A 24799-nucleotide genomic window follows, 5' to 3' on the forward strand; every position below is an offset into this window, starting at 1 on the left:
AGGGGATTTTAAGCATGCTTGAGTGCACTGGCTAAGGTCTGCTGGGCCCCCTCTGTGTATTCTTCCGCAAGTTAAATTCCTTTGAATACGTGTAAAAATTACTGTAGAAAAAGGGGATTTTGAAAGTTTATATGTGGCACTCTGCACCAAATACAAATATTGGCTGTATGTAAACGTAAACTGAGGCATCTAAGTTAAAAGCATGGGCATAGTGGGAATCCTTCCAGAGTTCGAAAAAGAGCAGAGAGCAATTCAATGTTTAACAAAGCAAAGATGTTTCATCTGTACCAGCTGAGATGATTATTTGTATGTTTTAAGTAAATCCAAACCCATATGAAAACAATATAGAAAATGTTAAACTTAACTTTATAACTGCTATTTTTTCACTGAAGTAGATATTCTACATGACAAATATTTCATTTCATACTTCATAATGAAAAATATTATTAGTAAACCCTGCAGAAAATCATCCTAACTGTACTTCCGAAGGAAATTTATTTTATAGGCATTTTCCAGCTAGTCCTAGTGTGTGTTTCAATGGCACATAAATACTGTCTCTGCTATTGTTTATCTGCTTTAAAAACAGATACAAGCTGTTTTGAAAAGAAATTCATCCATTTAATATAAATGGCAAAAATATGCGAGGATGTTGATATTTAAACATCTACATTAAACTTTATATGTTTATGTCAATAACTCACACATAACAAAAATAACGATCTGCTATGCTTTTTTGTAAAAACAAGATATTCTCTAAGCCCCTTACTAGCTTCCCTTGCCATTGGCAATGGTTTTCAGAGTAAGGAAAGTAAGATTACAATGGAAAAAAATCATATAAGACTATTCTTTATTTTGCTGCAGAGAAGCTGCATAAGGAGAGATATTCCATTTACACAATGCAGTAAATTTCTGTGACCTTTCATTTACTTAGAAAAGGCTAAAGTATCTCACAGCATTAAGTATTCAGCACTGGTATTGTCTTGGGAAACAATGCTCTTTAAATAATGTGAGGCACAAGTATTATTATGTTTTATAATGTACAAATACAGTCATATCTAGCTGGGTAAAAGACAAACCTGAGTTTAAGGCAACCTGTACTTTCTCTAAAATTTTATAGCCCAAAATATATTTTAAATTTACCTTATTAATGACAATTAAATAAGTTTTGTTTCTGTTGAGAATAATATTTTCAGAGTAAGCTACTTTGAATTACATTACATTCACTACTTAAGTGCAGGCAGTCCTAATGGAATAGCTGATGTGTGGCAAAATACTTCCCTGATAGCTATATTCAACTTCTGCCCTATGGCAAGTCTGAGATAATTAGATTGCAATATGTGAATCCAACATGACTCCTCGATTCAAATACCTACACAATGCGGGGAAAAAAATACCTTCAGGCTCAAGTAAGTGCAGCCTATGTACCTGCTTGGCTGCATACGGTGGTGATAGGCACTTCTGACAAATGTCATATTATTTGGTAATACTAGTTTATTAGCAACATTTGACTTCTTCATCCTCACTTTGTCATGTGATAGATCTGTATCTGTCTGAAATGAGACTACTTCTGAATCTTCCAGCTTTAGCCAGCACCATAGAACTGACAGAGGCTGATGGAGGGATGCTTCTTCATTCATTTCTGAATTACAGAATTATCCTTATCCCCACTCCTGTCCTGGATCAGGAGCACGTTTGAACACTGCAGTCATATTACATTTCAAAATTAGAATTCAGAGTTTTATGGCCTGTAAAAACCAGTCTCAGAAAGTTACAGAGAGAGAACAGATTAAATAACGGCCATATATAGTACAGAAAAATCTTTTTAATATTAACACTATATTTACTAGCTCTAGATTTTTTCCTGTGTTTCTTGATCCATCTACTGTAGGGGAATGTCTGTATATATTCAATTTTTTTATTCTAACCACTAGCACATTACCATGATGTGAATAATACAATTCATATTAGTTGAGATAAAAGCAGTAATTTTACTAAAAAGTTAAACCCCAACATACTGAATTTCCAGTAATTTTAAGTTAAATGCTAGAAAATAACATCTGTTCTTCTCTGCGATATACAATATTAAGACCAGATTTTTTCAAGGTTCTGAATGATTACACTTAATGCCACTTATCCGTATTGGTATAATAACTACTGGAGAATTCAAAGCACAGATCATTTTCTTCTCACTTATGCTATAACTTGTATATAGTATGTACTTCATATAAAGACTGTATAATAGATATACATTCAAACTAATATATAGTTTCCACTATAGATATAGTGGAAAGGGAAAAAAAGAAAATTAAATTGAAGACACAAAAAGAAACCTCTCAATAGAGACCTTCCAAATGTTTTGGAAGTGTTTATGGATACAAAAAAGAATATTGGCAACTATCATTATCTTATCAAAACCAAAACCAAAACCATGTGCATAGACACATGCATACACACACACTTACAACCTAGCTGCTATATTATGATGTGATTGTCTGCCCTGATTGTTCTGGGAGTTTAGTGTGGGTTATTTTTTTTTAACAGAAAAGGTTTGGGGTTTGAAGTTTTCCTGCTTCCTAAACTGGCTGTATCCTTATACTCTATCAAGTAAGATTGGAGAGAACTCAAAGCAGATGGTATAAAGTAACCAGTGAGAGGTGAAGCAAATACTTCAGAAAGAATTGCGAGAAAGCCGTTCTATCTGCATCATGCCAGAACACTTCTCAGCCCACATCCACACTATAATTAGGTATCACATGGGATCCATGGCTAGTAATGCTTTCACATGACAAGCTCAGAATGATTTAGTACAAAATTTAGAAAATGTACAGATGGACATCTTTACTTTTTGGCACATAAGGGAGTCTTTATTTGAAAAATGTTTTGATATATATTTTTAAATGCTTTTAAATGTGTACACATATAATAGCGTAAAATCATAAATATCTAGTAATTTGCCTTAAAGTGTATCTATTTTTCACTGCTGTGTACATGTACTCTGCTTTATATAGAAGCAAGTTCATGCAGTGTACATCTCTTAAGATGATTCTTGATGGCAATATTGGGTGAGAAAGCAGCCTTTCCCCATAAAAGCTCTCTGTAAATGCTCTTTAAGGAACACTGCTATTTGTGTAAATGAAAAGTATGTTTCTCTAGGGGACTGATGTACCATTGACTGAATGAAGAAAACCACAGACTCCACAAACCCTGATAGGAATGAGTGGCTAATGACAACATATCCCTTTGTGAGTCAGAAGTAATTATATATCCTATCCAGACCTCTCCAACAAGGATTATTTTATTGATTTCAGGAAGCTGAGTGAATTGAATGACACAAATAAATACATTATTAACATGCAACAAACTTAAAAAATACAGGCTTAGATCAAGTCTCCAATATTTGCTCAGTAGAAGGATGCATTGGCACCTTACCAACAGCCCAGAGGTTGCATATAATTTACATAAAGTAGATCAGATTTCCTCCCCTGTCATCTGTTTGAAGATAGGATGAGATGCACAGATTCATTTGTTCAAGCAGATGTTGGTGGTTAGAAAAATATATGCAAGGAAGTCCTGATTGATAAAGAACTATTCTTACAGATCAAAGTAATGTGACTTTGAAATACAGGAATTTTGCCTTTCCTTAGTTACAAACAGGTATCTGAACAGTGGCAAGGTATATTGCTTTCATTTTGTTTCCTATTCATTGTTGAAAATACTACTGTATTTCTTTCTGTATGAAGAAAAGTTAATGAATCTAGAACTTCTGAATTAGGAACAAAAGACCCACTGTACATTAATCAAACACTCCAATTCTCTAATGGCCACCATTTCTACAGATCATCTTCGTCTTGTCCACCTGGGCTTTGGTAGAGACATGATTATGAAGAGTATCAATCCATTTGACAGTAACAAGCATACTGAGACACACTGTAAACGGTCACCAGTATGAATTAAGGAAAACATAAGAACAGCAAAACCAATCTGCAACCTTCAGAAAAAAAAGTTTAACAGTGTAAGCATAGTTCTTTAAAGGAATAAATAGAATTTTTATATGAGGTTTTAATAAATAGTAACAGTTTTGGAAGTTTAAATGATAACAAACTGGCCGTTCATTATTTAAAAGGAACTGAAGAGAAGTGATATGTGGAGAGACGTTCTTTTAAAAGCTATGGGTTTGATCATTCCTAATTCCTAAATTAAACAACACCGTTGAAAATACATGATTTTATATTTATTCATGGAGTAAATTCTTTCTCAAAATGTGAGAAAGATAGATTGAATTTCTTGTACAAAGCTAAATGGTTGAATCCTTGCTTTAAGTAAACTGCTGAGCACAACCTTAATTATTAATTAGGAATCAGCTGAACCTAAGATTAATTATAGAACAGCTGCTGCTGCAGACCCACGATCAAATGCTCTTGAGTGAGCAAGGGTACTTGCTGTGGGAATTTAGGGTGATAAATTCTTCTATTGTACTGAGCTGAATTGTTTGCAGATCTGCCCAGAAAATACTTCAGAAGTTGTCAAATGACAGTTCTAGTAAGAACTTATTGCTGGTAACCAAGATTTAATAAAGAGATAGAGCAGCAGATGAGGAGTTGGTATAACAGTAAGAGCAGGTATCTTTGCAATGATTGAAATAGCCCTTGAGTACTGTAGTGCAATATATCCAGCCATACTGAAAGAGATAAGGAATGCTTCTCAGTAGCAGACAACAGTTATTTGAAGTAATTGCATGTCCAGAACAACTTCAAAACCACAGGAGCACTATGGGGTTATTTTGCGTCTTAAGGTTTACAAAAGCGGTGTCCAATAACAGACCACAATTCACTACAGGAGAATGCCAACAGCTTGCAAAGCTCAACAGCAGGAAATACTCATAGACTTTGCTACCCTATCTTGAAAGCAGCAGAGACAGCACTTAAAAATAAATGCTGAGTCTGAAGAAATGAAATGATCCTACTCTACTGCCTGTTAAACACTGGACCATATAAAAGTGTGCTTGAAATTCCTGTAGCTGGAGATCTTATTAAGGTTTTCTTTCCTCAAATCTAATTTGTTTCCCGTCTTGACTATGTTTTTAATGAGGAGGTGAAAAGTCCAATGTGGTAAAACTCATGGTGCATTTGTTAAATGGAAATAATTGGAAAAAGAGGATCACGGCAGTCTTTGCTAGGGCAATTTGATATAAATGTATGTGGAGGGATTGTATCTAAAACTCACAAGATATGTATCTGCATGCATTTTACCCTCAGGAGAAGGAGGGAAACCCAGAACAGTTGAAAACCGAATGTCATTGAGAATTGTTTTCTTACTGTAGAATTGAAACCTTTTCAATTTTGGCTGTCACAGAACCAATTGGGAGCAAACCAGCAACATGAAGGTAGACTTAGCCGGTGTATGGGTTTCAGCATACCTTTCAAACAAGTAACAGTACCAAGTGGCAGGCTACTACACAACTGGCAACTGAAATAAAGATGAGTATTCCAAAGTGACTGCAAATGCAATGCAGGTGGAGTAGTATGTGCTTAAATTGGGTGGGAGAAGGTTAGCCAAAATACCTTCTAAGATGGACCAAAATGAATTCTAAGCTTCTCCTTATATGTTTACAACACCCAGGGTTCTTTCCTTGCTATTTTTGCAGAAATCCATAAAATTTAACATCTTAGTGCTCTAAGGCTCTAACAAGCCTTAAAATTCAAGGCAGGGTATAATGCACTGATGATCTACACATAAAACAATGTCAGCTTTGGATTAAGGGATATTAGCCCTGACTGCCTGTGTAGTTGGTCCCTGTTAAAATTAGATCTGGTTTTAAGAACAGATCAAAGCATTTCAATGACATTTAGTATTTCTCTTGGGAAGGAAGAATGATTTTTATGGTTGGAGAACTAGGAAAGGAATCAGATATGTGAATTCCACTCTAAACTCTGCACAGGAACACACAGACTGCTAGCCAAAAATTGGAAAACTTCATGAAAAAATGTTCTTCTCTGCATCACAGAATCCCTTTTAGGCTTATTTGTTTGCTTGTCATGGTAGCTAGTATACGTCATAAGATCATGTCTGTTGTATGGGATTGTATGTATAAGCTTACTTTCATCAGTACTGGGATTAGTGCTGTATATCTAAATCAGAATTTCTTTTCTCAGCCCAGTTGGCTTAAAGATTTCTTCCTCAAAGGCTCTTCCAGTGCCTGTCTGAAGAATCACATGAACAGAACTGAGGTGATGAGTAGATGAGCTAAAAGGCTTTCACAGGTCTGGGACCCAGACCCTCTGCTGCTGTGCAATGTCATAACTCTATGGGGAGTTTACCCCTTGAATTCAGAGAGGTCAAGATTTCATTCGTGGAGACCTTTGATATACAGTCCCAATGGAAAATGATGTTGCTTGACACTTTACAGTGCATTTTAGTATTTTGCTATGATTGTGATCCAGATTGCTGGCATAATTTATAGGTTTAGATTCTTCAGTACAGCAAACATTTTGGTGTTATGCAGTACATTTGTCACTGCATTTATTTCTGTGTGGTTTATTTCCTTCTCATATGCTCTGCTTATTGTGTCTATTATTTGAAGAAGTATAATACATATATATTTGAAGAGAGAGAGAGTGTATATGAAAATTCGCACTAAAAAGTGTGAATTTATACAAGATATCTGTAATCACTTTGGACTGCAAAATCAAATATAAGATTGGATGAAAAAGATTTGATCTTTTCAATTTTGAAACTGTCACTGCCTCCAAACACTCTGCTGACTTATCTTTCAGTTTACATCTTTTCTGAATTATCTTTTCAATTTACTTATCTTTTCAATTTACATATCTCTGTCTAACTTTGGCAAAGAAAACACTACCTCAAGATAAACTTGTTTGAGATTTACAAATAGAACAGCTCTAAGCAGTTTCAAAATAAAGTCTAATTTGCTGTGATTTCAAAGCAAGAATGAATGTAGTAAAAATAATAATTCATAATAGCAATAGTAACTGTAACGATAAAGATAATGCTAATAATAATAAGCATAATAATCAAAAGTATTTATTTGCATTTCAGGGGAATACATTTGTTCCAATGAGAACTCATGATGTACTGAATTAGACAGTACTTGAAGACAACATGGCTATATATGAAAACAATAGGACAAGATTCAATTTTCATGAGTATCCAAAGTCAAGATCAACCAAAAACTGGACAGTGGAATATAATAGGGCTGAGATGGCATTTAAGGATCAGAGTCTTCTGCTTACTTGCTCTCTATGGCTGGAGGAGCCTAAGTTCCCTATGGCCACTAGTTTTTAACTGGAAAGTATAACAGAGACCTATTTTTACTTCCATATTCAGAAGTACATCAATTGTGGCAGAACTGAGTCACATTTTTAATACTTCAAAACAGAAAATAGACAACCATTTGCCTTTCTAGCAACCTGATCTCATAGGTACTTTCTGAACACATTTCTGATGTACATGTCAAAAAAACTCTGAAAGGATTAACCTGAAACTAGAGTTAGCAGCTTTTCCTTTAAAATGGTGCTGGTACTGCTTGTCACATCTTTCTGAGAAGCAATTCCAGAAATTTGCATAGGCTCTGGGGTAGTAGAGTTCAGTTGTCTCATCAAAATTTAGAAGACTGAAAGTTACATTTCTCCGGCTTCCACAACAGTGTTGTAAAACAACAAAACCAACAACAAACTGATTAGTTATCTTACTCTGGCATGAAGACACTCATAATTGTTCTTTTGAAGCTACTCCAGCATACCTCTCCTCCCCCACCCCGAAAACTGGACATTGGAAATAAAAAGAGAATAAAAAGTTCTTGTTTTGTGTTTAGGGCACACACCAAGGAGCGGGATAATCTGGATTCTGTTCTCTGTGCTGAATATTGTTTATGCATTTTCAAAGAAAACATGTATTTGGCAAAATACATAAGTGTGCTGAGGTGGGAGAGAAGCACAGGTCTCTGCTTCCAAGTATCCTTATTAGTGTAGGAAAACATGGTCTCAAGTGATCATACTGCTGTGTATATTCAGCCCTAAAATCTTGATTTAATTTCTTCACTGTGACACGCCTTTCACTGAAATGGGAGATAACTTGATTATGCTCACCAAGCCAGTGATGAAAGCACAGACATACTGTTGTTCTTTATATCCACAGCCTTCCTAAGTTGATACAAGCATCTGAATCTCTGGCTTCCACATCTCTTGAAAAGGATTTAAATCCCAGGTGATTGTGGTAGCAATTAGGTCCCTGAATTATAAGTCCCTCTAAGAATTAAAAAATATTCTTAATTTGGGGACGTGCACTTAAAAATCTCATTTCCATGCAAAGTTTTAAAACTGCACTCTGAAATACCATGCTTTCTTTCCCTTTGATGCAGTAATTTAGTAAAAAGAAACAGAAACGTGTTGAATTAATGTGCTGAATTAATAAGGTGGGCAGATAAAAAATAAATAAGCATAGGATTGGGATTAAAGTGGAACACTAAAAGTTAATTTCTTTATCAGCAACATTTTGTTGTATTTTTACTTTCAGTTTCAGATTCATCTGGCTGAAAAACTGAACATTTTGGATTCCTTCTATAAGTGAATAGACAACTGCTGAGCTCTTGAGGAGCTATGCTTTCTGGAAGGGTGTAAGTGTGGTAGACCAGCTGCCAGAAAGCAGTCTCAACGAAGGTGAGTTGGCAAAATTTTGAGAACTTAATCAAAAGTGACTTATCTCCATGAAAATCCCTTAATTTGATGAATAAGCAAAGTCCAGTGAACCCCAGTGACCAGTCACTTGCTTTGTCAACAGCACTTTCCATGTACAAGTAATTCCGTGGCGAGTAGTTGTTGAGAGCACAACATAAAAGAGAAATCATGTATTTGCCAGGTATGTGAGAAAGCATGTTGTTCTGCTGCATGTGGGATACAGAAACAGAAATTCTCTCAACCTCGTGGCCAGAACCAGGATCTAACCACAGCTTTCACAACCAGGACCACACACTTTCATTGCTTGGTGTGAATGTGTCAAGAAAAAAATGAATGTTAAGTCTCTCAGACAGCCAGTACATCTGGCTTTTATCCTTCTCACTGCCTCACTCAGGAAGGAATATGGTTATTTTTAAATCTAAGGTCCATGTGTGGAGCCAAATAAACATAATTCTCCATCTGGTTCAAAGACGATAGGAAAAGATTTTAAATGCTCTAAATTGTATAGGTTTATTTATCGTCTGCTAAATCCTCTCCCCAAAAGAATCAAAGGCCTCATTTGCTCTTCAAGCACTCATTACAGCTTCGATCACCCTATCAAAGCCTCAAAAAAACCCCACCCCAAAAACATGTGATTTCATGTACCAGAATACAAATAGTAAATTACAAATATTCTTCATGACCAGCTCATGAACACTTTATGATAGCTAATATATTAATTAATTGGGACTTTTCAAGCAGGTGAAACATTCAAACAGTTGAATAGAATTCCCATCATGATGGTGTAGCTAAATTATGGCCAGGAAGGGGGGACAAAAACTCCCCAAAACTGATGTTGATTTGTTGTCCAGCTCTTCCTGTGACCATAGTTTCTTTTGTTTTTGATCTCTTCTACTCAAATATTTTGGGAGTGTTTTTTTTTTTTTTTAAAGTACGGTTACTATTGAAAATAATCTCTTAAATAGCATTTGGGAAAATATATGTGATTTTGGTGGCCACTGTGGAACCTCAATTACCAGGACTTTTGGAAGGTGTTAGCAATCAAGTCATTCATAACCCCTGGTCCTACAGCTTCTACAGACACTACTTCTCCCTGAATCGACTGTGCATGACTGATTTACAGCTAATTACAGGTTGTGTGGTTCACTTGGATATATGTTGATATACTTTTGCCAGTCTATTTAGTGAATGACACTGAACAAGAAAATGGCGTATATAGTCTTCTTGTTTAAACAGGTAAAAGAGTTTCCTTTTTTATGAGTATTTTGTACATTTGCAAAATAAGGCTTGGTCTGTACTTTGAATGACTGAAACATCTCAAGTTTGCCTGATCGGTTTAAATATGTACGCTTTAGAGGATATTAGTATTTAAATATAGAAAGCTGTAGTGGTTCAGTTGGTCCTTCTTATTTCTTGACCATTTTGGTTATTGTTCTGTTTTTCATCTAGTCTCAAGAATGTTATTAACTTTAGCAGGTATCATAGAGAGACCTTGTAGTATATTAAGTAAAAATCTTCTTTAAACATCATTTTAGCGAAGTAAACCAAGACAATTATGTTCAAATTATTTAAATGGTTGTAACATTTAATATGTTTTACAATTCTTTCTGGATCTGCCGAAATGGGATTTTCAAATAAAAACCAGATGAAAACAAAATGCAATATAAGAATTGAAAGCTCATGGCAAAAACAAGAGTCCAAAGCTCAGAGCTGTATTTTTACCTTTTCTTGTAGGGAAAGTATGTTTCTAATAACTTTGCCACTGTTTGAGAACTCCAAATCAGAGATGATTTCCTTCTTTTTTTTCTTTTTTTTTTTCCTGTGAAACTGTAAACAGAGTCAGAGACATGTAAATGTTTTATCCGCTGTTAATCTGAGATGGTATCTGTGGCAGTTTGCCTGTTCAATGGTATACAGATTTACAGTATATATTGTAAATCCCATTAACTTGTCATTAAATAATTAGCTACATCTGCATCAGACATATCTGACGCTGGTTATCAAAATTTATTCCTTCTATTCAGCCTTTCCAAAATATTTCTATTCCCCTCTTCACTTTCTGCTCCTCATTGACTTATCGATCATGTCTTTGTTAGATTACTCTTTTCATGTAAATCAGAAGACTAGGACTTTTATTTTCATGCTGCATATTATTCTTCTGGTTTTCATCAGTGGTTCAAGTCATTTAAGTGAAAACAGGTGAGACCTTTCTGGGAAAGGGGAGAAAAAACAGTAAGGCTTTGTGATTGCAGGCAAACACCTAAGGAATTTTTTTTTTCTTTGTTTGAATATGCTGTTCATTTTTGAGATCCTAACGATCAGATCCTCAGCCCAAGTTAAACCCCTTTCTGCTGCTCTATTTGTGCACAGGGTACATGAAGCCAAGCTGAAGGAGCAAGTGGAGGTTTTTTTTGTTCTCAAACAAATCCCCTTCCCATCTGGTGTTAATCCAGAACTCCCACCCTCCATCATGAAAGGAGGTTGTAACGAGGTGTGTGTTGGTCTCTTCTCCCAAGTAACTTGCGATAGGACGAGAGGAAATGGCCTCAAGTTGTGCCAAGGGAGGTTTAGACTGGACATTAGGAGACATTTCTTTACTGAAAGAGTGGTCAGGCCTTGGAACAGGCTGCCCAGGGAAGTGGTGGAGTCACCATACCTGGAAGTATTTAAAAGACAGGTAGATGAGGCCCTTAGGGACATGGTGTAGTGGGTATGGTGGTGTTGGGTTGACAGTTGGACTCAATGATCTTAGAGGTCTTTTCCAAGCTGAATGATTCTATGATTCTATGATCATACTGTGGGACAGTTTTGGACCCAGGCCCGGATGAACGAACACTTTTTTGTCCCCTTGCCTACTGTCCCCCCCTTACTCCCTCCCCTGTTGTGAGTACAAACCCTGCAGTATTGTGCCCTGGACTCTCAAAGCTTGGTAATGGAAGGGAAATCCATGTCATACTGAGAACAAGCTGTTTTGTCCGTGCGCAGGTTTCTCATGTAAAATCATACATGAGATTTCTTCACACAAATAGTTATGATCACTTACCATGTTCTCACACTGTCACAAGAGAAGGGCTTTCACAGAGAACAACTAGGTGAGCACCAAAAATAAATTAAAAAAAACCCCAAACCAGCAATGTGCAAAAGGATGAGCTCCTTGGGTTGCTTCTGAGCCTGTGAATGCTGCATGGCAAGCCCACAAGGGGTTCATACACAGAAGTTTTTGGAGATTGTTGGGCCTGATTTTAAGTGGGAAATAAGATAGATGTATGGAGACTGTAGTCTCCATAGATGAGGCACCTGCTTTTAACCAGTACATTAAAAAGCTTTGTAAAAGTCCTGATATAGTCTAAGTGAAAGAGGTTACTTTTTGAAAGAATAATAATTTAGTATTATCAAACCCTGTTAATCCCATGGGTAGCTGAAAGCTCTCATAGCAAGGAAACCCCAAACTCTAGCTGAGAGATTACTGGATTCTTCTCCAGATTCCTGGCAGGAAAGAAAGAAATATTTCTATGGCAAGTCGATTTTTCAGTGAAAATCTGCTTGATGCTGCACAGAGATTTGGAATGTGAAAGTGTTGGGGAGAGAGGTTAGTTATCAGAATCTGCATGAAATGCTCAGAAAGATGTAATGCAATTCATCACGTGGGTCGCTTTGATATGTATATAGTCTTTATTTATACATGAGCATCTACCATACCAGATCTTTTCCAAAGCTCTGTACTCTGTTGAGGATACAGATTTTACACAGATACTTCTCATGTTCATTGCCCTCTTACAGAGCACAAACACCTTGCTCTTTTAAATGTACATCTCTCTTTTACAACTGGAGTCAGACTGCAGTCTAAGTGCCTGGGCTATGTCAAATGAAAAGCTATATTCTGTAAATGAATTAGTAGCACTTTCTCCTACTGCCTTCCTCAAACACTTACTGTTGTATGGTCAGTGGTAATCCGTAAAACATCTTCACTCTTTCCCTGCTTGTAGAGCACTTTTTAGTGCAACAAAAAAGAATATTTATAACAATATTTTCCTGTTACTGCTAAGGGGTGGAATCCCAGCCCTAAGTCACTGGCAAGGTTCCCATTTGCTTTATGATAGGTCCAGATTTAACTGGGCTGCAAAGAGGGCTGCAAGCCGGGAGACTTTGAAAGTAACGTCTGAGCCTCATTCCTCTGCTGTCTGGGCAGGCTTTTCCACGCAGCAGCCTACACAATGATGAAGAGAGTCGTTGTCAAGCCAGCTGGCTCTGCCTGCAAGCCCGCTTGTGCTGCTAAGGGAAAGCTTGTCTCTGTGTCTCAAAGGGATACCAGTCTTTTCACTTTTAAACAGTTTTTTTCTTCATGGATTTAAGTGTGTTTACATTTCCTTGTCCAACTGCCGATTCTGTATTCTCACTGGTTTTCTCATCTCTGGCTTGTAGATGCTGTTCATATTTATAGCTTGTGGACAACAACATCATCAAGCCTCATACTCCGACATTCCTTGGCAGAGCTTTCCTGACAGGTGACTTTTCCATTAGGGGATCTTCTCCCTTTTAGCTCCTCTTCTAAACTCTCCACACAGTCTGTCTGGATGCTTGAGAGCATGCTTCAGACAGGCTCCGACAAAATCTCTGGATTTGTGCTCACTTCTTCTCAGTGAGATATTCGTAAACATAATAATGTTTTCTAATGTAAACTCACAGTAAAGTTCACACATTTCTTTATTGAGATTGAAGGGAAGTGTTAAGTGAAATTTAATGTGAATGTATGTGTGAGAGATTAGAGAGGAACTAAATTGTTCTGTGAAATTGTGCTTTTATATTACAGGGAGACTCAAAAATTGGATTCTCTTCAGTTCCAAAATTAGCATTTGGTTTCTTCTAAAAAAAGGCCAACATGTGGCAAAATGAAAGATTTGGAATTCTGGTACCTGCCTGAATTTGAGACTGATTTGAAAGTCTTTTTGATATTTTTACTGCCTCAGACCATAAGGTTTTGGAGTCTATTTTACCTAGCCAAATGCACTGTTGAAATCAGTTTTGTCTTAGGATAAGGAACTAATCCTCAGATAGACAGCCTCACAAAACACAATGTTCTAAAGGTTTTTACTATTCCACAGAAATAAACTGAGCTGTAAACAGAGTTCTTATGCCACTTGGGTACAAAACTGAATTTTTTTGTTCATTTTCTTCTTGGAGGAAGACCAGAAAACTTCTCTAGAGCAATGGTTAGGGCACTCAGCTGGGGTGAAACAAATAATTTCTTTTCCCATGGTTTAGGTATCTAGTTCTTATGTTTAGTGTCCATATTCTAATCCCTGGGATAGGTGCTACTCAGATGCCGGTTCAAGGGTAAGAAGTGATTGTCTTTCTACTTACCATCTGAAATTGTTTTCTAGACCAATGTTTTTCTGAAGCTGATAGATTTGAGAAGAGGTGAGAATGAATCTTCGATGCATCACCACTTTCTGAGAGATAAAAAAAAAAGTGTTTTGTTGCAAATTTCCTGACTACACAACCCTCTAAAAATCAATAGTAATTATAAAATACTGAAAGAATGTGGTGCTCATGGAATAAATTGTAAGATAGACAAAAAGGGTGGAATATAGGATGAGAACAACTGCATGTTCACTCTATGATCTTATACGAAAACAATTCAGTTTCATTAATCTTTCTCAGAATGAATATGTCTGTTCCATAGTAATTTATGAACACAATACATAAGCCAGTTATTGAGATATTTGTCATATGAATATATTGGTTAAATTTAATACGGGGTAAGCAGAATGTGAAGACAAGCCATTACTTTGCAAATGCTTTTGGACTGAAAGGAGATGATGGCTGAGTTATTACCATGAAGGCTTTGCTGCTTGCCTTCAGCCACCTAAAAATCTTCGTTCCCCATTCAGAATCAAGCAGCAGGGAACCAGCAGAGCTAAAGAGCTATAGCACTCACAAAAGAGGATACTTCACAGGTATCTAATCAGATGGATAAAGACAGTTTTTGTGATATCAGAAACTGCCAGACTTGCCTGCTCTATGTCTAAGGGATGGTAGATTATAGCTATTACAGATGTGTCGAATACTTGTGCTTTTAAACAAAATTAACTAAATCCTGTGTTCTTTCATTTAAAGTGAAACTATTTTGTTTTAGGAAAGTTGTCTTGGCAATTAATTCACCTCTGGTCACAGACACCTTGAGGGAAGAACTGCCAAATAAAATTGCTTTTGCTGGTAAGCAATAATGATATACAGAGTACTGGGCCAAGAGCGTATACTAAAGTGGGAAAAACATGTCATTTTTCCCCAGGACAGGTTAAAACATTTTTGGATAAGGACCAGAGGAAGGAGAATGATACAATTATCATTGCAATCCTGAAAGAAGTGTTACCTCATATTTAGAAAAAAAGTACTGCCAGACAGAACAATTTAAATTAAATAACCCCTGGTCCGCTGAAAATCTGAAGCAAACCTCAATTGAAGTGTCAAAATACCCCAGATATCCTGTTTTCAGAATCTCTAGTCTAATCAGCTAGGAGTAGGGAAAAAGATTAATGATTTTTTCCAATCCAGCTCTGTAGAGTCAAAAAGCTTCATTTGCCTCCTTATTCTTAATCAAACGGAAGCCGTATTACAACCATTGAAAAGCTTGTTCAAACAGCTGAAACCATTTTAGGCTTCTTCTACTTGTTAATTCAAGTGAAACATGCTGTGTGTCCTACTTAGGAACAGAAAATTGCACCTTAGCACTCCTCATAGCTACTGCTAATTGTCTCAGCGTTGTTATCTGTTATATACTGCTTTAGGTAAATTTTTCTACTTATACTGTACTGCTGCTTCATAAAGAGCACAGCTATTATTTTCCAAATCACTATCTGGATTCTGCTTCTAATTCATCCAACTGAAGTCACAATTTAGTTATACTTACACTTGAAGTGGAATATGACATGGCAGACTAAAGTCCCACATCTAAACATTATTTATTTTTAGTAAACCGCTACTCCAGCTCATAAGCTAATTGTTACTGTAATGATGGGAGTACTGCAGGAATTCTCTGCCAAAGTTCATTTAATTTGCATTTTAATATACTAAATCTTCTTTCCATTAATAGTGCTGATACAGAAGTTTGACAGACAAAATAAAAATGTGGGCGTGTTTGTGGATACACTCTGAAATCCACTGTGGCATATAAAAGCAAATGAGAATCCTCTCTTTGGCACCATTATCCAAATGCCTTTCCACTTCTTTTCTGTCTGAGGTGAAGGCTGTGCAGATGGTTTGGCATAATTCACTCAACAAAATGATTCAGAGGCAGGAAGATAAAGCCCATGTTGCTTGAAACTTCATCCCTTTCTTTTTGCAGTGTGCTGCAGGAATTTACTACCTGGAATACTTTATTTCTTAGAATTTTAACAACTTAGTCTAATAATATGCTGTATTTTTCCAGCAAGCATATAGCTTTGCTTCTTCAAAAGGCCTCTCAGAGAACACTCTGTAACACAGTTATCGCATCTGCATTTTGAAAGAAGGAGCTGCAATACAGGGCTTAAAATGTCATTGACAGCATCACATTTGTAAACTTTTGTGCGTGCCAGCTTTGTATCAAAGACATCTAATGAAAGCACAAATGAAAGAAAGAGTTACCAGGAGAAGGCAATATCTACCTGCATTAGGAGATGTGTTTGAATCCTTTGTGAGAGATATAATTTCTAAAGAACCATAACTGGAGACAAAAATCAATTTGTCACAAAGTCTCTTTATTCAGTCTTTAAGTGCTACCCTTTTATCTGTCTTGACAGAATTTACCCAGCTGTTTTCTTGTGTATCTTAGATAAAATGACCGTATTTTCAAACTGCAGCCAAACAGAACAATTTTCTGATGGCATTTTTATAGGGTTACAAAAAAGCCTCACAAAATGTATGATGGTGTGCTTTTAAAGTTTACCTCAACCTCCGTGTTACCAGCTTATGATTCAACAGTATCTCTCATAGGAACTGAAGAACTGAGCAGTAGGGGATTTTTTTTCAGGAACTTGGGATTTCGAATAGGATTCTCATATTTTACAGAAAGCTTTGAGCTCCACCCTGAGCAAAAGAGCAACTTTCATAATAAGTCTCTTTTCTTACCAGGCAGGGTTCTGCAACATTTACTGCTTTGAAGTGTCTTACTCTGCAAGTAGTGCCGTTAAACACAATGAGAGAGACAATCTGAACCTTGAAAAGAGAAAGGAAAACTTATTGTAGTTTTTAGGAAACGAAGCTGAGAGTTCAGACAAACAAAATAGCTGGTTTAGAATCTGCCATCCATCCTATATGTAATGTATTATTCAGCTCAGCATGTACAATTTTGTTTAGATTGTACATTTTCTCTAGCTATTTTTTTATATTTCCTTACTTCACCACAGTATCTGTCTGCCTGAGGATGTTTAGTATTTCTATTGCTTATAAGGTGTTGTTTTAAACCCAGCTTAGAGATGGAGAACTGAGGCACAGAGAAAGTGTCATCACCTAGGAGAACTATAACTAGTACAGTCATGGGCTCTAAGTAATCTTGCCTAACATAAGGTAGGTTGATTTTATTTTTTTTTCCTTACATGGGTATCCATTGACATTTGAGATGACCTTGGGTATTCCGCTTAACCTCCATTTGCCACCTCAAAGGGATGTACCTCTCCCATAGGTCCTGTAACTGCCTGTCCAGAAACCCCAAGAATATGTCATAGATACTTCAGGCGATCTCAAGCGGCACTGGACACCAAGCTGACACAACTGAATCAAGCCCTAGGTGTCTAACTCTAATCGTGATATCAAAGCTCTCATGATCAATCAATACCTAATCTGTAGCACCTGTGGCATTTAGGGTTGCAATTCACCTTCCCAGATGTGCAAGTCCACAAATCTACTGTAGGATGAGGTAAATGACAGTGTGAACCCTATTGAAATCACTGACTTGGTCTTCACTGACTAAAATGGAAGCTTGGGCCACGATGGAGACACAGATAAGATGAATGCTGACTTGAAGTCCCTGACTTCTGATCTTTGTCTGTTGGCTGATTTGCACTTAGTCATTTATTTCCTTTATTGTTTTCAGTACTCTTCATAAAAAATATATAGTCTGCTGAAATCAGTGGAATTTGGTGTTTTTTCCTTTGGTATTTTTAACTCAAAAGCTCTTGGTTTACTCAACTCCTTTTCAATGAGACAAAAAGACCAAGCCTGACCATTCACAGATAATCTGTGATTATCAGTGAATCGAGTGTTGGATGTGATGATTAATGAAGGCAAGCTACCCCTCCATTATCTCAGAGAAGAGTCTTTTTTTGGTTTATGTTATCACTGATACATGTGTGGCCATGTTTTAGTCAAGAGAGAGTATGAACCCATAGGTAGCTGCATTCTCACCTCTCTCAGCCAAACTGAGAAAGGGAAAAATGATTCTAAATCAGTATTATGGAGTTGGAGCTATAAGGAGAAAAACTGAGAAATAAAAAGGTGCTTAAAAGGGTACATGTGTCTATAGTGAGTGATCAAGGAAAAACAGTAGATGCTTCTGTTAGTCAGAAAGGGAATGGGGAGCCTGAAGGGCCAAGTCACTAAGCCATGCAAGACACATCTCCTTTTTGTTCCCAAAATCTCTTACCTGACTTTTGCGAGCTTCCCCAAATGACCCCCGATCCAATCAGCATCAGTACTCAATGATTCGAAGTTCCTCAAAACTGTGCTATTTATTTCAGCTGAATGTTTGTGCCAGTATCTTCATACATATGACCATGCAAATCCTTCATGTTGTTCTTGTGAAAAATTGCCTCATAAATAGTCCTGGTAAGAGAAGCAGCAGACATCTTAAGTGAAACTTATCATGACAAGTATGCAAATAATGTAATCAGGCTCAGCCAATATAATATCAGATTACAAACTTGATCCAGCATCTTTGCTGTCACGTGTGATTCAATGCTTCTGGACTTTGTCAGCAAAAAATAAATCACAGGTCTGAAAAACTTGATGTTATTTCTCAAACAATGGCAAAGATATATGCACAAAAGTCGCTTCAGATCTGATTTATTAAGGTCTCTTTTTGTTTCCAGAGGATGACGGGAACACATGCATTTTTATTCTTTTCCTCCAAAATGCTCATTTATGGAAGAACATGTTTCAGCCCCTAAATGATTTTCTATGCTTGCCAGTTTTAGATTGCAGCACCAGTTACATTAATGATTTCTGAGGTGATGCTGATGCCTCTGAGGCTGCCTGGCAGAATTGCTAGCATAAAACTAATGAGTATCCCAGCATGACCCTGCACTGTTAAGAGATGAAGGGGAGGGGGGAAATAAATTAGAGACCTGGGTCTGTGGAAAAAATATCTGTAAAGGCACTTAATGGAGTCTAGAATAGAAAATTAATCACCCATAATGATTAGGGTTTGTGAGAATATTTGATTTAATTCCATTTATAAATATTTCCCATCCAATGATAAATGAACTCTGAGATAGCTCGTAAGCAAAATCTGAATCTGATATAAGCTTTAGAAGTGCACAGAGTAGAGAGGTATTAGACCACAGCAGCTTTTATCTGCTGTTTTCATTCTACATCTAACAGGCTTCACATAATCTTTGGGTACAAAATGATGTGGCAACACTGTTATGTGACTGTTGGAACATACATAACCTGAAAGTGCTTGATATAATCAAAGTGAAAAATGGTAAATTAAACAGCATTAGTCTGAAGCAGCCTATTATTAAACTATTAGGAAGCTAAAGCCATTACAGTTTATTGTTTATAATTCCCCAGCCTCTAAAGTCTTATTTAGCATTTCACATTTTCCAGGTCAGTAATATGTTGATTTTTTCTTCTTAATACAGTCATTAACCCCTAGCTCTTCTTGTGAAGAGAATTTGCCATATTTTAAAGCTATGACAAAGTTTGTCTTAAAAGTAACTATCAAGCAAACAAAAAGGAGGCATTAAAGCTCTAGTCTGCTTTGGCTTTTGAGTGCACAGGTTAATGAGAAATCATTTTTATAATTTGTGTCACAAATTTCTGAAATTCAGTGTAGTATGTTATGCAGCCAGTGAAACTGCATGGTCATACTCATTCTTTCTGGCATTAAAGTCTGTGCATGTGTGAAATGGTTTTAGAAGAAAGATGATAGCATTGTTCCTAATATGGAAATAAATTCATAATAATACAAATAGCATAAATTCAGATCTCCTGGGTAGTACTTCCAAGTTTGACACCACTCTCTGAGATCAGCAGCTACTGATCTTGTGTAATTTTCCTTCAGAGCTGCACGTTCATATTAAATGAAGTAGAGATTGCACAGTATTTTATGCCTGTTTTGAGGGCTGCAAAAGGAAAAAAAGAGAAAATGACAAAATGTGTGGTAAAGTGATATATTATAAAAATATAGATTAGATATTAATCAAACCTATTTTTTAAAAATCAGCAGCTTAAATCTTACACAATACTGGAGACTTAGTCATAATAGCACTGAGCAAATGAGGAACTCAAAACATAGAAATAATATGTGAGTTTCATTTCCCTGGGTGTGGGGGGCAGCGGAAAGTAAATTATATTATTTTAAAATTATAGTGAAAACAGAGAAAAAAGAACCCCAACATTTTCTATGAAAGAATATTGTGAAAATTATAAGGGTTTTTTTGATTTTGACTTTTAAAATTTATCTTATTTCTTGCACTTTCATAGTTTTCTTCTAAAAAAAAAAAACTGGGATATATCCCTTCCTTTCAATTTGACAATAAAGTTAATTCCAATAAAAATGGTTGCATCAAAAGTTCTGCAATTTCACAAATATTAGAAGTTACGCAGTGGAAATAGCCTGAGAAATTTTAAAAATCTATCCCTCATTTAATCAGATAGTGATTTGGTTTACCTATTCAGATATTTGATATTAAAATTATATTTTCACCATGTTAAAATAATTATGAAGGTAAGAATACTTTTAAAAAATGTATGGGGTTTTTTTTGGTAGCATTCTTTTTCAATTAAAAGTAAAATGCTCTCCTGTTAATATTCACTCTTCTGGCTTTTGGGAATCCTGCATTTGGCATGAGAAAAAATTACCTAAAGACTGACATCTTTTAAGGTGAATCTGTATTGAACATTTTAAGAAATGTATATTTTTCATTCCATTATTCCTTTCTAGTGTGCATATCAGTGCTTCTTTATTCAAGCACTTAAGTAGAGGTAAATGTAAGCTCATGTGATAGCTTGCTTTTGTGAAAGATAACCACAATGGATTCATATCTGGGTAGCACTTCATGAGTCAGCAGAGCCTACCAAAAATAATGTGGAAGAGGGTAGATGTTTAAATGACACAGGGGCAAGGTAAGCAGTAAGAAAGTGAATGGTTCTCAGTGGAATGGGGATGTGAATAAGTAGAAAATTTGAAGGTGCTCGGGTGAAATTTGGAGACAGTTAAAAAATAAGATCCAGATTCACAGCTTGTAGGTTTTATCTTTGACTTCAGTGCATGCAAGATTTTGAAAGACTATTTAATAATCTAAGATGTCTGGAAGAGAAGACTTTTGTAGAAGGCACAGGGAAAGTTAATTCTGGATCAAAAGAAATAAAGGAAGAATCACTAGATCTAAATTTATCTTACTTATGTTTAGCTATATAGAAGTTCAACATCTGGTACCGAGTAGTTTGTCATTTGGATTTCAACATAATCAATAGAGGTAACAGATAGCTCATTCTAAATATCTGTATGTGTGAAAGAATGCTCTCTGAAAGTGCCTTTTAGAAGTTCTCCATAGACAAAATTTCGATGACTTGCTAATGATACAAAACTGGGAGGAGTGACTGAAAAAACAGTGTGTTGTGCTAACATTCAGAGAGACTTCAACGAGCTGGAGAAATGAGCTGATGAAGCTCAGCAAAGGGAAATGCCAAGTCCTACACCTGCGGAGGAGCAAACCCATGCACCAGTACATGCTGGGGGCTGAACGGCTGGAAAACAGCTTGGCAGAAAAGGACTTGGGGGTCCTGGTGGACACCAAGTTGAAAATGAGGCAGCATTAGGAGGAGTGTTTCTAAAAGTGAAAGTCTTAAAAATTTTGTCAATTTTATCTCCAGTACCAAAAGTTCCTGTTATTATATTAAGTCCCCCTGTTTCCATCAGCTACTGAAGAATTAGTTACAAATACACATACATTTAGATATGTGATGATTTACTTGTGATTTTTCACACTCTGCCAACTGATAACTTTACCTTGCGGTCCTTATCCAGTCCTGTCACAGTTGAATGCAGCCATCTATAAAATTATGTGGAGGAAATAGAGTCTTAGCAGAATAAAGGAAGAGAGCTCAAAGATAGTCCCCCCTAAAAAGCAATTGGAAAAGTAAAGCTGGTAATGCTCTGAGGGAATAAAGGGAGCTTACCTTGAATTTTAGTTTCTTCAACTTTTCCTTATTTAATGATAAATCACTGTTTATGCTTTGGGTTGACAGCTTAGTGACAGTGTGTCAGATATGGCAAACACGTAAAAAGTTTTGTGCAATAGAAAAACTTTTCTGTCTTCAAGTAACAGGTTCCTTGAAAATACAATCCTGACAGGTATGCATGTAAGAAATCCTGTACAATACATATAGTATTTTTTAATATCCCTTATATGAAAGTTCTATTAAAGAAACCCAGTAAGATTCTATATGCATTTTTTAACATCATGTAGACCAGAAGCTTAAACTTTTTTTTTTTGAGCCATATTGTTAAATTCAAATAGCAGGGATAGGATTTTTCATCGATTGTCAAAAGGTGCTTACAAAATCCTCCAGAAAATAATCAAAATAATAGAACTGCACTATGAGAAGTCACTTTGCAGTATCTAACCCTAGTTTATTGTTTCTCAATTTTATTTATTTGTTTATTAAGAATCACTAGGATTAATATATTTTTCTTTAAAAAAATAAAGTAAAAACTTATACATGTATACTACAATATAGAACCATTGCTGAGTTAGAAAGCATCATTGACATAAATAACACTTGAGAGCATTGGTGAGGTTAGATATTAAATAACGTCAAGAATCAAGAATCTGTGCCAGACAAGTTGTGTTAAAATTATTAACAAATATAACAAAAGAATTCCTGAGAACATTTTAAACTGTATAAGTAATTCTGAAGCAATAGATGTATATCAGGTTTTATGTGGTGAATTAGTTACATACACTAAATCAACGTATTTATCTTAGGATGTTACGGTTCCGTGTCATCTTCATCTCTCCTCAGTGGTGAGTCTGTGAAATATCAGTGGTCCTTACAGAGGTTTACTGTATCTAGACATCTCAGATGCAGTGCTCAAAGATCACTTCAGAAAAGAATTTAATTACATAATCTTAATGGTTTATGTTATTAAATGTTATTTGTTTCAGGAGACTGTTCTGGTTTATTTAATGCACCCACAAAAAAATGCTCTGGCTGCTTTATGTGTGTATATATATATGTATATACACTCAGGAGACAACATTTCTGCTGTTCCATGATCACAGTTTGAGCTGTTGGTGTATTTCCACCTGTATGTAAGTAATGACACTGAATATAGTAGAAGAATACCCACAGGAGCAAAAATTTGCAGAATCTCACTCTAATAAAGAGATATAGTTTTTGATCTCCAGCCTAATTAGGCCAAAATAATTCTGTAGTAGGAATGAAGTCCCAGTCTAGCAAAGAATGTAAATACATCAATAGTTTTAACCATATGGAAATCTCATCAGTTTCCATAAGAATATATATACACTTTAAATTTCTTCTTTCACTTGCACCCTTTCTAGACTACAGTTTATTCAAGTGCAAGACTTGTTATCCTTAATTAAAGATAAATTCATATGCTCTGATTAACAGCTACTTTGACATCTGTACATCTAAAGTAAGCTTAGATCTATGTTGGCATGGAAACATTCTCATGGGAAATACTGGTTCCACCCTACTCCAACTGAGTCGTTTCCTAATTCCCTGGTCGTTCCACTAAGCCATTGGGAACGCCCCAGTAAAAGTCGTATCTTCAAAGGTTGGCATCAGCTTGTGAGAAAAAAACCCTTTGAACTTTTGTTTAATAAAGAAAGGGGAATGCAAAACTAAGACGAGAGGAAATGGCCTCAAGTTGCGCCAAGGGAGGTTTAGACTGGACATTAGGAGAAATTTCTTTACTGAAAGAGTGGTCAGGCCTCGGAACAGGCTGCCCAGGGAAGTGGTGGAGTCTCCATCCCTGGAAGTATTTAAAAGACGTGTAGATGAGGCGCTTGGGGACATGGTTTAGTGGGCATGGTGGTGTTGGGTTGACAGTTGGACTCGATGATCTTAGAGGTCTTTTCCAACCTTAATGATTCTATGATTCTATGATTTAGAACATTTGTAAAGCTACTGAAAAAGATACACTACTATAAAACTGAGACTTTATGATAGCTGGATATTACACGGAGTGGACCTGGGAGAAAATGCATTACTAGTAAAGGCAGAATTGGATGGTAATGAAGTTTGAGCTGGGCCATGTTTTTCTTTTAATTAACAGAGAGTGCAATGGAGTCATTCTAAACTAAATTTATGCAAGGATATTTATTCAGTTCATTTAAAATGTTTCCTAGCAAGGAGGTGGGCATAGGAATTCCTCTATATTCATAGTGCCTTGCAGGCTTCCCAGAAAGACTGCTGGTATCTTTGAATTCACCCTATAGTTTGCGAGCCACTAAATTATTTTCATAGCTATTACGTTGCTGTTACATATGGTGATGGGTTACCTATAAAATGAGATTTTGGAATTCAGATCTGAATTATACAGTGATTTAAATTTCTCAAACACTCCCTTTTCACATACACTGTTAATCTGAATTCTCTGAGAATTAAGTAAATCCTGTGGTTGCAAACAGCAATAACTGTGTGATAACTGAATGGTGGGAGATTAGAGAGGGCATCGCAGAGGACATGGTGGATGCTGCAAAATATGTTATACAATAGGTTTCTCTCAATGCAAGAATCAGCAAAATGTAATTCAGTTGAAAGCTTACAACAAGAATAAACACACAACTGATTGCATAGATGAACAGTGAAATTTACTTTTGAAATATAATGAAGTCAAGAAGTCACTAAAACTTGAAAAAATAGAACACATT

Source organism: Calonectris borealis, chromosome 5 (genome assembly GCF_964195595.1).
Source record: "Calonectris borealis chromosome 5, bCalBor7.hap1.2, whole genome shotgun sequence".
Lineage (NCBI taxonomy): Eukaryota > Metazoa > Chordata > Aves > Procellariiformes > Procellariidae > Calonectris > Calonectris borealis.